Here is a 15,362-nt window from a genome sequence, read left to right as displayed (position 1 = left end):
TTCGCTTGACGGTTGGGTTGTTTATGGATTGTAGAAAATAATAGGTTGCGACTTGAAGATCACGGCAGGGTGGTCTGAAGCAATCGATAAGACATTTTCGGTTGCTTACAGAATCAGATTCCATTTGAACCTATCAGATCTATGGAAGGAACTTGCTGCCATCTAGTGGACGGAACACGATAAGACAAGTCGGTTACTTGTTGTTTGAACATAAGATGTTGGAACATAATGTTTATTATCTAGTGGACAGATTGTAATAGTCCAATGATAACGTTTTCTTTCACAGGGTTACATCAATGAAGTGTCAATGACTAAGTCTAATTAATTATGCATTCCTTTCAAATAACAAGTCGATTTCTTTACAGATTGTAATTAATAATTAATCATTTTATTCCTTCCAAAATAAATCGATTTCTTTACAGGTTGTTGTCATTATTCGTGTTTTACATCTTTTTATTTCAAGTTAAGTTCTTTTTCACAGTTTTTGATTAAAGAATAGCAGAACAGTTTCTATCTGAGGATTGATCAATCAAGGGTTTGTGGATCAGAAAGACTTAGAGCGTGACCTGCCTTTGTAATTTGATAAATTGTGTTGAACAGCCTTTGTAGTTTAATAATTAAAGTTGACCTGAACTATAATTAGTATTGATTGAGCAATTAAGTGATACACATTCATACACAATAAGGGAAAAACATTTAGATTAAAACTAAACTAAATTTAAATTGAATTGAATTAAAATTAAATTGAATTTAAATTTAAATTGAATGATTATTTAGTTATGATTGTTAATAATTAATTAATATTAATTAATAGTGATAATTGATTATTGGTGATTAATTGGTTATAATTATTTAAATAATTTAAATTAAATTGAATTAAAATTTTAATTAAATTTAAATTAAAACACACACACACATAGATTACATTTAAGTCAATAATACACAATACCACTGAAAAAATCCGTTGTTCTGAATTGTAATGTTCTGTGTAGACAGTTGACGCAGTTAAAAGTTGGACTAGCATCTGTTTAGCAGATACGGCAACAGAAGGTGGGTTGTAAGAAAAGTACACCTTATAGCATATTTTCAGCATATTAAGCAGTATAAATATTTCAGACATGGGAGCCAAACCCAGTAAAATTGTGAGGGCTGTTAATACAGATAAGGGAATATTAGCAAATTCATCCCCTGTGGCTATAGTGGAAAAAATGAATCCTCTTGTTAAGGAGATTAGCAAAATGTCAACGAAATGGAATATTCGTTGGGCAGACATTGAACAACCATGGCCAGAAGAGGGCACCTTTGACTTACAATTAATTGCAACATTGGAGATACTTATCAATGCACATAAGGCGCATCAAAAAGGAAAGATTAGATCAGAGAAACGCAGGTTAGAGTTAGCTATTTTAGACCTCTTCAAGGTAGAGGGGCAGAAAGTAGCATTAGCTTGGAATGAGAAAACAGCTCACATGGATCCAGAAAAAAGAGATGAATTGGCCAAAGCAACGGAAGAGAAAGTGAACATTCCATTCTCACACACAGCTCCAATCTCCAGTCCTCCTCCCTATGCCAAGATACTGGAGGACAATTCTCAGCGGATCTACCCTCAGGTCCCCGTCCTAAGTACGAACGGAGCCTTCACTATCAAAGATGAGGGTGATAATGTACTAGAGAGGGGAAGAGCGAAAGTGACCGTGGATTTCGAACCAGAGAACAAGACAGATGACAGTGAAGATGGCAGTGGAGGTGAAGGCGAATGTTCCGGTGCTGACAGCAATGCACAGGGAGGTTACAGTGCTCAGATCAGAAAACTAATAGCCAGGGCCGAAAAACAGGGAAGGACAAGACGCTATAAAAAGGGAAAAGAAGAAAGTGGTTCTGAAGATGAGCAGGAGTCTCTGAAGATAGAGAAGAAGAAAGAGAGCTTAAAGCAAAAGAAGAAGATGTCGGAGGAAGAGGAGGAAGAAAGGGTGAAAAAGGATAAGGAGGAGTTAAGAAAGAGGGCAAGAAAACTCCAAGAGAGAAGCCTAAGAGAGGAGGAAAGTTGTATACGACAGATAGAGGAACTGTTAGAACAGGTAGCTCAAGTGACATCACATCATACATCCCAGCCGAACCTCCCAAGGTCTACAGCGACACCAAGGCGGGACGAAAGAACGAAGCCACTAGTAAGCAATTATGGCCTTAGACCAAGAGGGAAGGCATCGGAGGAAGAGGAAATTCAGGGGATCTTCCCGGTGCTGTTTCGAGATAACAAGATAGAATATCGTCCTTGGGGTCATACAGATCTGTCTGAAGTGATCGAAAAACTCCCAGTCCTAGAAGATGGGGGTCACCCTTGGACTAACGAGATGGACGTGAGACTGACAGGGACGCAGGCCGCGATGGGAGACCTGAAAAGACTCTTAGCCTTTATTACAGGATTGGACACCATGCAGGAAATATTGACGAAGGCAGGACTTCATAAATATATCGGTACATCAGTTTATGACCCAGAGCTCTTCGCAGCAAACAGAGGCAGGCTGTGGAAGGCAATCAGAGAGACATACCCTACTCACATTCACCCAGACAATATCATCGTGATGCCACTGGGAGAAGATGAGAATCCCAGGGGTTTTGTAGCCTGTGTGCACTCTCAATGGAGAAGTGTGACAGGGAAGGATGCCGAAGATAACCCGTTAGAAAAAGCCATAATCAGGGAAAAGATTCAACAAGGTCTCCCTACCCCAGTTAAGAACAAGTTAGCAGAAGTGGTGGGGCTACGACACATGAACAAGGCTGTTTATATAGACAACGTAGCACACCAAGTAGAATTATTTAGAAAGAAGATTCAGATACAGAAGGCACAAGACGAAGACTCACTCAGAAAACTAACTCAAGTACAATTGACTGAAGGCAAGAAAACCAGAGAGAGAGTGCAGACCATAGCCCTGCAGGTCCCATCTCAGCCACAGCAACTGCAAACTGTCCCTCCCCAGTCATACCCACAGGGGCCACAAGGGGGGTATCCATACCCACAGGGGCCACCAGGGGTGCAAGTGGTTCCGTACCAGCCATACAACCAGCCTGGCCAAGGACCACCACAAGAGGGATGGACCGCAGCCGGGAAGAAGATGTTAGGACCATGTTTCCAATGCGGCCAGGATGGACACTTAGCCCGTACCTGCTGGAAGAAGAACCAGGGGGGCGCAGGGGGGAAACAAAAAGGAAGATATAGGCCCCCTGCTACACCGGCTCCAGGAGTGGTGAACCCCTACGGAGGCCCAGCAGCTGGGCTATAGGGGTGCCCAGAAGATCCGAGAGGGGGGTGCCAGCTGGTGGTGACGAACAGGCCTGAAGATGAACCTACCATATGGGTGTCGGTCAACCAACGTCCATTAGAATTGATGGTGGACAGTGGAGCAGCCTACACCTGTCTGAAGCCTGAAGATGCCACGCACCTTCCTATGTCTGGGAAATATGTGAAGACAATCGGATTCGAGGGAATTAAACAGCTGATCCCTACTACTGAGCTTGTAAGCTTAGAGTACAAAGGACAGAGAGCAGATCTGTCAATACTTGTATCAGAACACACGCCAATAGGGCTACTAGGGAGAGATGCACTATGCCAATTGAACTGTACAGTGAAATGCACACCTGACGGCTGTCGGGTGACAGTGCCACAAGAGAACAGACAGCTGTCTGTCATGATGGACAACAACGCATCTATGGTGTATTGGGTGGGAGGGCTTAGCCCAGACCTAATGGAACCAGCAAGGATGTGGGACAATTATATCCTGGCACACATGTCAGAGGCCAGAAGGCCTACTGATCCATTGCATTGTACAATCCAGTATTTTAGAGAAGTTGCAGATGCAAACCCAGATGAGTGGCTGAAGCATCAGCCAAAACAGGTACAGCTTAGTACAAGTTGTATAATCCTAGGCCCTCAGGGAGTGGCTATGAAGATAAACAGTGACACTTATCTAGATCAGGAGCATAAGATTGAGGGTAGCATCCCTCATGTGACACTTATGATATCTGAACACTATAAACAGAAGCATTTAGGGGCAATGATGGCAGACTCAGAAAAAGCCAGATTTGTAACGACAAAAGAAAACCCTGCTATCTGGAGGAGCATTGATGGACAGTTCACAAAACTGATGATCTCTGCTCAAGGAATAGGACATCCGCAGACTGTGAAGCTAATGAACCAGCTAATCCTTCCTGTACAACCTGAAAAAGACCTCAGAGAAGAAATGATACAGAATGTGCCAGCAGACCTGTGGGCAAAGAACAGTACAGACATTGGATTTGTGAAATCAGCTCGTCCATTGAGAGTTGAACTCATACCGGGTGCAAAACCCCCTTGGAAAAACCAATACCCATTGAAACAGGAAGCAATTGATGGAATTGAGCCACAGATCAAAGGATTGTTAGAGGCAGGAGTCTTGAAGATAACTCAATATCCGTTAAGTAACACACCTCTTCTGCCAGTAACGAAACCTGATGGTTCATATCGTCTGGTACATGACCTACGGGCTGTGAATGAGGTAGTTGTCAGCTATCCAGCTGAAGTTCCTGATCCTCATGTGCTGTTGACCCAGATTCCATCTACAGCCAAAGTATTTACAGTGATTGATTTATGCGGGGCTTTCTTTTCTATACCTCTTAGTGTAGAAAGTCAAGGGTTATTTGGGTTTACCTACAAAGGTCAACATTATCAATATACCAGAATGCCACAAGGGTACAAACACAGTCCTCATGTTTTTAATCAGGTCTTGAAGGAGGACTTAGACGGGTTAGGGCAGACGATAAGTAGTACTGCCATTCAGTACATGGATGACATACTCCTTTGTGCCCCAGATGAAGAAACATGTCACAGGGATTCCGTTAAACTGTTAAAGGTTTTGGCGGAGAAGGGACACAAGGTGTCTAAAAAGAAGCTACAGTATTGCCAGGAAAAGGTAACTTACTTAGGACAATCTATTACACAGGGACATCGCAGTGTCACTAATGAACACTTGGAAGCTATTCAGAAGGCTCCAAAACCACGAACGGTTAGGGAAATGATGATGTTTTTGGGCATTACTGGGTATAGTTCAGCATGGGTGGAGGATTACACTAGACTGGTCGCTCCATTGAGGGGGATGATTAAGGAAACAGGTAGTGATAAACTCCAATGTTGCATTACTTGGACAAGGGAAGCTGATTTGGCGTTTGAGACAATTAAACACAAATTGCAAGAAGCGCCAGCTTTAGCGCTTCCAGATTATTCCAAAGAATTTGGATTGTATGTTTCTTCTTCAGCCAAAGGGAAGTATGCCTGCGCTGTTCTTACGCAACCAACAGGCATTGGACCTAGTCCACAGCCCATAGCCTATTACTCTGTCGCATATTCAGAGGTAGAAATGGGTTTCGCGCCATGCTACAGAGCAATGGCCGGGGCATATCTTATGTACGAGAAGGCAACAACCTTAACAATGGGGTACCCAATTACCATTCTCTGCCACCACAGTCTAAGGAATCTTTTGAATCAAGGCAAGTATACTTTGACGATGCCTAGGATTAGGAATTATTACAGGATGTTGGAAAGGGAAGATGTAACATTACTAAGATGTAACACACTTAACCCAGCAGAGACCTTGCCAACCCCAGAAGATGGGGAACCACACGATTGTGTGAAGGAAGCTATGAGGTACTCTAAGCTTAGAGCAGATCTACTAGCTTTGCCTTTAAAGGAAGCTGACGTTGAGTATTGGACTGATGGATCTTGTTACCGGGTAGGAGAAAGTTTACGTGCTGGGTATGCCATAGTCCGATCCCAAAATTCAGGGTTCATTGTGGAACAAGCCGAGGCTGTTCCTCAGCCTTGTTCAGCTCAGTTGGCTGAGTTGATTGCCCTCACAGAAGCATGCAACTTGGGAACCGGACGAAGAGTGACAGTGTACACAGACTCTGCCTACGCCCATAATGTGTGTCATCTACATGGAGCTGTATGGAAGGGACGGGGTTTTAAGAAAACTGATGGTTCGCCTATTCAGCACCACGCTCAAATCATGAAGCTGTTACAAGCCATGATGAAACCAAGGGAATTAGCCATAGTGAAGTGTGCCGCACACAGATCTGACTCATCACATGTCACACAAGGTAACAGGGCTGCAGATGATGCAGCCAAAGCCATTACAGGAGCAGACAAAGCGGGTAAAGTTCTGCTGGTCACACATGAAGCACAGTTACAGGGCATGGTCACGCTTGAGGATTTGTTGATGTTACAGAATGGGGCAAATGCGCTAGACAAAAACCTATGGTTAACAAGGGGGGCTAGTCAGGATGACACAGGTCTATGGAGAAATCATGAGGGACTGGTTGTGGCACCCCCAGATTTATTAGGCATGCTGATACAGGAAGCCCATGGATTAGCACATGTGGCCAGGGGGGAGGTAAGACGCAAGATCACCAAGGAATATGGTTTTTGGGCTCCATATTTATTGGAACAAATAGACCATATCCTTGGTCAATGTGTGGTCTGTTTGAAAAACAATATCAGACCTGGAATACCAGTGGGAACTGGGCATATCCCTACCCCAAACGGGCCAATGAAACATTTGGTGATTGACTATGTGGACATGATTCGTCCTGTTGCAGGATACAGGTACATGTTAGTTGTAGTGGACAGGTTCAGCAGATGGGTAGAAGCATGCCCCACTCGAAAAAAGGATGCTCAGTCTGTAGCAAAGTTCCTATGCAGGGAATTCATACCTAGGTTTGGAATTCCAGATAGGATAGCGTCAGACAATGGTAAGGAATTTGTGGATAAGACGGTAAAGCTTATACTACAAAAGTTGGGAATCAAGCAGAGATTTGGGTGTATTTACTCACCTCAAAGCCAGGGGATGGTAGAGAGGATGAACGGGGTCCTTAAGAACCGTCTTTCTAAGGTCTGTCAGCATACAGGTCTTAATTGGGTGGAAGGACTCCCTCTTGCATTGATGGCCTGTCGTTCCAGTGAGATTCGAGGGCTGCACTTGACTCCCCATGAACTGGCTATGGGGAGAATAATGACAGCTCCCTGTGCACGAACCAGTGGGAAAGGGCCAAGTTTGGCTCTCTTGGAGAGTGACATGAAAGCCTATGTACAGTACATGACTAACCGGCAAAAGAGTATCTCTTCTTATGTGCTCCACAAACAGGAACGTGAAGAGGAGGTGAACGCACAGGAGAGGAAGGACGCGTTGCAACCGGGTGACAAAGTATACGTGAAGGTCTACAGACGGAAGTGGCATGAGGCTCGACGGGAAGGACCATACGAGGTCGTTCGGTGCACTGGGACTGCCATCCAAATCAAGGGGTCCCCCACCTGGTATCACGTTCATCACTGCATCAAGGCACCCAATGAGGACGATGAGGGAGAGCCTCAGCAGGATGGTGAGGAGACCCCTGGGGACGAGGAAGTCCACAGCTTGGACATCCAGGCTGACGAAGATGTTGGTGAGTATCTGCGCCGTGATGCAGATGATGCCGGGGGCCTCGTCCCAGACCCTGTCCAGCCCAGAGATGAGTGGGCCAAGGGAGATTGTGAAGGATCCAGTGACTGCGACACCCCTCTTGGGGGTTCTACCAAGCCTGGTGTTGCCCCTGTTGTCACCCCTTCCGACCCTGACAATGCTCCAGACGGAGATGTCAGCAACCCGGGCGGCTGCCCGGACCAAGGTACCATTGAGAGACACAGACCTGTCAGTGATACACCCCAACCAGACAGATCCCGTGATACACCGAGGCCAATTAGGAGGAAACTCAAGCCATGCCGTTTCAGAGACTAATATACCCCTTAGTGTTCCTACCCCATTGACTTCTTTGGACAATGTTACACTTCACTCACACACTGTTATGCCTGGACGTCAGAGAAGAATGATCACAGCAGGTAGAGCTTTTGTTTGCCCACATTCACGTTGTACTGTTGATGATTGTTTGATCTATACCGCCGAAGCGGACGAGTGGTATTTACTGGATGCTAAATATGTTACACTTAATCAACACTCAAGCAACACGCAAGAAACTCGTGTGACATTAACTAATGTTGACAAGGTGTTGAACTCGTATTGGTGTGCTAGACGTAATATCGGTGAACAGGTGTCTAGTAAATCCAACAATTTCAAGGACAAAGTTTGTAGGAACACTCCTGACTTTCCACACTACTATTCGTTGGACTGTGAGAAATTTGTGCATGAATATGTTCACGTTGAGTTACCAGGAAAGGTTGAAAATGTTGCTGTAAAGGCTTCTACGAAGGCGATTGTAGTCGCTACTGACGATTATTTGTTGTATGATTCTAATCACCTGGGGACACGGTCCCACCCTAATTCTGCCACTAGTATCATGAAAGATTTTGCTTCAAAAATGAATTATTCTGATTGCTGGATTTGTCAACAGGTCCCTGTAAGTACATCTGCTCCTATGTTTTTCCCCATACCGTTAACTAAAGCAGAATGGTTTCATTATAATTGGCAGGGTTTAGCCCAATTTGTTTTACAGGGCAAGAACCAGAGCTCTTCTTGTCAGCCCAGCACGATTCTGGTTCCTTTAAATTCTTCCTATGCAGGTGTGGATATTGGTGTGTTGGAACGTCTGACAGCAGCAGTTAACGAACACCATAGGCCTAGCGGTGTGGGGAAGGTTATTATTGATAGGCTTACACATTTGTCACAACCAACAGGTCCGAAGAAGATATATATTATCCAAGCTATGTTCGTTCAATTGAATGGTACTGCATTGAGTCCTCATCTGTCATGTTCTGGGAGTGTGACTTCTACACGGTGGAGAGGTTCAGTTGTTATTTCTGGATTGAAATGTAAAGTTGTTGATTGTGCTATGGTGCCTCAAATGAAATTACATGATACCAATACTACCAGACGGCAGAAAGGCACCACGCAGCTTAAGGTCATGCCTCTCGTAAATATTACAACCTGTATTGACATACAATCTCGGCTCAAGGGCAGCGCGATTCGTCAGCTAGGGGCCGCGTCTTGTATAGGTGGTGTCATTTTCTTGTATCCTGGTACGGAGCTTCAACTCCCGGAGGGTGTGTTTCTTGTGTGTGATAATAATGCATTCTCTAAGCTTCCTGCTTTGAGTGAGGGTCTTTGTTATTTAGCTCATCTGATACCTTTGATTAGGAAAGTTACTCGGGAGGAGATGTCTGTACTTCACAAACAAGCAACCCATCGTAGTCGTAGGGCGTTATCTACCGCTCAGAAGTTTTTTGGCCTAATATTCCCAAGTTATGGTGTCTACAACTCTCAGACTGAATTAAGTGCCCTATCATCCGTTCTTGAAAAACACATTAATGCTTCGGATGCTGTAGTATCTGCCCTGGCTACTGAATTGACTGAAACTAAGAATGTAGCTCTCCAAAATAGAATGGCTTTGGACATTATTTTGGCCAGTCAGGGTGGTACTTGTGCTTTGATAGGCGGTGAATGTTGCAGTTATATTTCGGATTCTGGTAACGCTCTGTATGATTTCCATGAATCTAACAAGAAGGGTATAGAGGATTTACGTAAAGAACACGGTTGGAATACATTGGATTTCTTTGATTCTGCTTTTTCAGGTATTGGTAATATGATCAGGTCCGTCGCTATTATTCTTGTTGTCATTATCATCTGTATTATGTTACTTGGTATTTTAATCAAATGTTTTGGAAAGTGTATTTCTGATGTTCCGGTTAATGCTTTAATGATGGCCGACATAGCTGATGAGCAAAAGCTGGATTCTGCTTTGCTTTCTGATTTTGTTTCCTCTTTTAATGATTTGTTTATTAAGTGATGTTTTGTGATTGTTTGCTTCGGTTCCTGTTTGTTTCTTTCTATATCATGTGATTGATGTCGGTTGTGAAGTGATGTAATGGTTACGCGACAATGGAAGCTCCTGACTATGAAAGTGTTATCAATCTGAGACAGCGGTAAAGGCTGTTCTCCAACTGGGGCCATGTGCTAGCAACCTCTGACCCTGCCGCTTCGAGGACGAGGGAAACATCGGTCGTTGGAAATTTCTGTATCTCAGTTTTTGTATTATGCATGATGAACTGAGTGTGGTTTAATTGTGATTGTTATTTACAAGATTCTTTTTATTATTGGTTGTTTTCTATTTTTTGTATGTGTTATCTTTGGTTCATAGTACTGGTCCTGGGTTGGTCTGTGTGGAGGTTCTACCGAGATGTGTTGATGTGTTGATGTGTTGATGTGTTGATGTGTTGATGTGTTGATGTGTTGATGTAGTTGATGGGTTGATGTAGTTTTTCTGTCTGTCGTTTAGTTTCGGAACACACTCTGCGTGTTCCGAGGGGGGCTGTGTCGTGTATTTTCATGCTCTGTAACCATAGCAATGGCCCTCTAATACACACAATGGCCTTTTGACATGCATGTGCAGAGGCTGTAATATCATCATGAGTAGATATAATTGCATTAGGGCCCGAGCCAGAAAGACGCCCATAGCATAAATTGCATTAGAATTGTATTAGACCATAGGGTGAATTGCATTAATAACATCCTATTTACAGGACAGAAAATGACCTCACCTACTATGATCTCACTGGTATACTTTGTATTCAACCAAATTAAAATGACGTGGACTCTGTTTTGATTGGCTCAGCGACAGTGACAGTGACAGGGTATAAAATCCTCTACACAGATGGGCTCTCTCTCTTTTCCTTCATATCCATATCTTTGACTTCATCCTGTGACCGATTCGGACCATCAGCTCCATTGAGGGGCCATGCTGTGTAACCTGCTTTTTTGAATAAACATTCTTAAATTTGCTCAAGAACTCTTCTTCATTTTTAGCAGTAACAGATACCAATATATACGAAACAAACTTCTAGGACGGTAAATTGTGATAAACGGACCTTGAAATATAAATCTGAAAGAGATCTGCCACGGGCAGAAAGGAAAGCAATTAAGAAACTATTGAAAATTGATCCACATATAATTGATATTCCGATAAAATACACCAATATGATGGCACCAAAAGGATGGATTTTACTTAAGTTAGGACCATTCTATGCAGAACCATTTCTAACAAAGATTGCGAAATGGAGTGACAATAATTTTCCAAGTACCGGGAGTTTTGAAAAGCATAAGCTGACGATTATTGACGAATATTTGATATCAAACAAAACAATTAGAGATCCAACATGGGACACCGATTACATGAAAGAAGTCTATCAAGCATGGTTAATAATGTCTAAACAATGGCCTGGTAATATTGTCAGAAAGCAGGAACATAATAGGCCTAGCAGGAAACGGGAGGTAGAGAGTGTGTCTCCCATAAAACTACGGGCTGAGCAAGCTGTGACATGCAGCGAGGTAGAGGTGCAAGCACCGTTGCTAAATATAGAAGAGCGGACTCTGTACAAACCATTAACATTACATGACGTATCTAAAATTATAGAAGACGCACCCAAACCCTTGATTAACCCTAAAGGATTCATAAATTGGTATAAAACAATGTTGTTACATGGTAATTTGAATGGCACGGATTTAAGATACATTCTGATCACTTTAATGCCAGATGTCGGAATTGATACTTTAATAAATGCTTGCGAAACTTTACATGAACAAAATGATGGACCATGTAAAGGAAAAACAATAAAAGAACGATTCCCATGGCTTGATAAGGAACACAGGGATACTCACATTGAACAATTAACCACATTTCTAAACGACTATGCCAGCCAAAACCGGGATATCTCACAAATTCTTAACTGTAAACGTTAACGCCTAATGAAACAATGTCTGACTTTGTAATCAGATTCCAAAAGACGTGGAAAGAACAGGCAAATTTGGAATTAGAGGATAAAGAAAACGTGTTTTTCACAAATATGATTCTAAATGGTATCGGAGACGATGCGAAAAACTTCAAATTATCGACACCAGACATTTTCTCATTGACCCCAGCATTGATAGAGAAACGGATAAGGGAACTGGACGCTTTGGGATTGTTTAATAAGCAACCCCAATCACAAGCTTTGGAGTTGGCACAATGCACAGAATTAGACGGATGGAATGAATACTAAGCATTATGGGTAATGAAGTCTTACGTGAAGCATGTCGAGTGATAATAGTTATAGCGAACCCATTGAGTTAAGTAATAATAATCCTTGTATTGATTAACATATTTTAAACAAATGATAAAGAGTGAAATGAATAACCATTGCATTTCTCAGGACAAGCGACCTAACTTATTACTTACAAATAATAAGTGGTAAGAGAACATTTAGGCTACAGAGACAACACTTTGAACCTACACTATTAATAGAACTGCTCTTGTAACCAAGACGCAATTTCTGTGACACAGAGAACACAGCCACAGCCGTGCATAGAGATACACATACAGATATAGTTGTCTCTTATTGTAATTATCATACAATTCTGCATTGACTCAGCAAACGTAACATTTGAATTTACTTAGTAAACAGAGACATAGACCACGCATTAATGACTTTTAATGTTCACACAAGCAAAGAGGAATATGTGACATTTTGAGGGGAGGATAATCCCAAACGGACAACACCTGGAACATTATGACAACTCTTGCCAATTCTATCTCCTGACAGAACCAAGAAAATGCAGAGAAACTGGGCGACGGACTAGCACGGGGTCGCTGCTGAGGGCCACTCTAACAGAAGGAAGAGAGAAAGTGGAAATCAGATCACAAATGATAATTCTCTGTGTAAACTGTAAATGTAAATGTTGTTTTTCTGTTTGAAAGCAGAAACATGATAATGACATGACAGACTACAGACTTTGATAAAGCAATTACACATACGAATATGACAGTACTTCACACAATCAACAGTGTTATCGGCCAACAGCTGAATGCACGAGCATTACACATTGATGCAACATTTATGATAGAAAACCATTCACACTGACTCAAGAATGTCTCTGATAAATCTACTAAAACCAACGGGTGATTGACTGAGAAATATTGATTATAAGAGAGGGAGAGAGAACATTTAAATGTTCACAGCAAACTTAAACCTTAATGCAAAATACGCTTATACTGTACATAGACCAATGGGGAACTATTCACGCTATCAGTAATGATTGTGATCAGAATTTTTTAACATACGGGTAGAATAGAACCTATCTACCTCATTTAAAAGTATGCTTATTGGAATTGACTCAGATTGCACATTGACAATGACTAAACTAAGTAGTGAAGACTGATTTGGAAATTAAAGGGACGGTTCACGGTTTTTCACAACCCACGTCCTAGTTTGATACCCATGAACCTCAAATGACAAATCCTATTGTTTCCTCTAGGAGCATTGATGACGGACGAGTTAACCCATTTACGAGAAACTAAAGTGTCTGTCTACCTGTACTTAACGATTGTGCAATCTTTGTATCTAAAAATGTCTCAGCAGGCAAGTGAATAACTCACTACACTGGGGGGACCACGGGGGGGCCCAACCCACTCTCAGTCTCAACTTATCCTGACGATAGGACCCAAGCAAAGGGGAAAACGGACACGTATTATGACAAACGTTACTGATTCCAGTACCATAATAATGACTATCTCTGCTATTAACAGCTATTCTTGATGTTGTTGTGTGTTAAGATCGAAACGAGGACAAAAGATACCGGACAGACGATGCGTGCCGAGAGAAACCGTGCGATCCAGACCTCATTATGGATCAGGGGAATAATAGCCACATTAACGGTTCTGTATATAACGCTCTGTGTGATAACTAACGAAACAGACATTACTTTAACTGAAGACTCTGATACTAATCTTGTTCGCATGCGTCGTGACATCCAGGGATTTAAACCAACTAGCGCACTAGACTCAGTTGCAGGAGTTTGTCAGTTTGTTAAACATTGTTATACGTATTCACCACAACGGGATTAAACCTTTAAGATCAGACAATGGGGACATAGCACAAACGAACAATAGAGGAGAGAAAAGTAGGGGGTGAGGATTTAGAGTTTCAATAACACTGTTAAAACATTTGAGCAAGCATCATGATGGTGAATGAAATAATTTCTACTGTGAGTCTCTCAATAACACAGCAACAAGAGAAAAGGACAACAAAGGCTACAGCAGACGACAAGGCTAAGAAGAATGTTCCATCACATCAGATAGTGCCTCATTGCAACCGGAAACGCATGATGGTCCCTCTGTTGAAGATCGACTTAGGATATCAAAGAATCAAGACAAGACACCACCTAAAGAAACTAATTGACTATATCCCTATTTGTTAAAAATGTATAATTGTGAAACAAACTATGGAAAAACATTTGATTTGACTTAATGATGGAAATAATACCTACTTCATTTGTAATGAGTATTTAGACATAGTAATGAGAAACCTATTTGGATATTTTCTCCTTTAAACAACAAAAGGTTTTTATCCAAAGAAGGTGATTATTAATCAGAGTAGTTTAACCACAAAGTGACCACAAAGTGACCTTTTACTTAAGTCAATTGTGGAGTGAGATGTTTGTTCATTTTGTCAGGCCACATGACTAAGGACTTATATTTGTCTGTGGGGAAAATCATTTAATGACGATTCCGGAGGAGGAATGTAAGGTCTCAGCCATGTGGAAAGAAAGAGAGATAATTAAAGTTACTGTCCATTAGATGAGAAAAAAAAGAGTGAGCTGATAGGATGTGTTTTTCCATTGTGCATAGGTAAACTCTAAATACTGTATCATCAGTAATCTTAATCAAGTTGTAATATCTAGTGTTGACACTTCCTGCAAACTCTCTGTCCCATACCATGCACCCTGCAGCATGGAACCTGACTATGGACCAGTATAGAACATGGGTCAATAGGTCAGTATATTTAGGACCAGCCAACCAGCTGACCAGAGTCAAGTAACTGGGTTGTCATGACGACCAGCTCCTTATGGGAGATGAGGATTTCTCGTCAACAACCCTATCTAGACTCAACGGAGCCCTGTCTTTAGGATGATTTGTATGAGGGACAACTGCTTGCTTGATCATCAACTATTGCCTATAAGAAGCCACTGTAAAATGTAATTCTGTGTGCGTTCTCTGTCTGCATGTGACGGAACACATCCAGCGCTGTGGAATAAACTTTATCTTAATTGTCTACCTTGAGCAATCATTAAATAATTACTTGGGGAATCAACGAATCTCGGCCTCCGCCCATCATCAGGGAAACATCTAATAACACTCACCTCTCTCTAACAAACATTCTCTCCCTTTCTCGCACACACGCGCACACACGCGCACACACGCGCACACACACACACACACACACACATACACATACACATACACATACACATACACATACACATACACATACACATACACATACACATACAAATATGGGGATGGAGGTAAGGACT

At 42.2% G+C, this 15,362-nt stretch overlaps 1 pseudogene across 1 annotated transcript in view; it reads right to left on the bottom strand.

Annotated features, from left to right (window-relative positions):
• Nucleotides 1-15,362, bottom strand: part of LOC308163699 (exportin-1-like) — a 240,826-nt pseudogene that overhangs the window by 70,408 nt on the left and 155,056 nt on the right. The window lies entirely within an intron of this gene.

This window comes from Nansenia antarctica, assembly GCF_963989245.1.
Source record: "Nansenia antarctica genome assembly, chromosome: 8".
Lineage (NCBI taxonomy): Eukaryota > Metazoa > Chordata > Actinopteri > Argentiniformes > Microstomatidae > Nansenia > Nansenia antarctica.
Note: the sequence above shows the minus strand (reverse complement) of the source record. Positions and strands in the feature narration are given on the sequence as shown.